The sequence below is a fragment of the Juglans regia genome, unplaced genomic scaffold (assembly GCF_001411555.2).
Source record: "Juglans regia cultivar Chandler unplaced genomic scaffold, Walnut 2.0 Scaffold_4808, whole genome shotgun sequence".
In the NCBI taxonomy this organism is placed as follows: domain Eukaryota; kingdom Viridiplantae; phylum Streptophyta; class Magnoliopsida; order Fagales; family Juglandaceae; genus Juglans; species Juglans regia.
The window spans coordinates 1-210 of record NW_023359658.1 but is presented as its reverse complement, the minus strand read 5'-3'; the positions used below and the strand labels follow the sequence as shown (position 1 = coordinate 210).

At 50.5% G+C, this 210-nt stretch overlaps 1 non-coding gene across 1 annotated transcript; it reads left to right on the top strand.

Annotated features, from left to right (window-relative positions):
- The first annotated feature begins 10 nt into the window (after positions 1 to 10).
- On the top strand, positions 11 to 129 carry LOC118345806. The gene has a single exon (XR_004799271.1). It is a non-coding gene; the product is annotated as a 5S ribosomal RNA (ribosomal RNA).
- The last annotated feature ends 81 nt before the right edge of the window (positions 130 to 210 follow it).

The following is a 210-nucleotide window of genomic DNA, read 5'->3' as shown; positions in this document are numbered from 1 at the left end:
TTAGTTTGATGGGTGCGATCATACCAGCACTAATGCACCGGATCCCATCAGAACTCCGCAGTTAAGCGTGCTTGGGCGAGAGTAGTACTAGGATGGGTTACCTCCTGGGAAGTCCTCGTGTTGCACCCCTCGTTTTTGTTTTCTCCGCCTTGCGAGATAAATTGACAAGAAGGACCACTCGGGGGTGGATTTTTGAGAAAATCTCGCCCT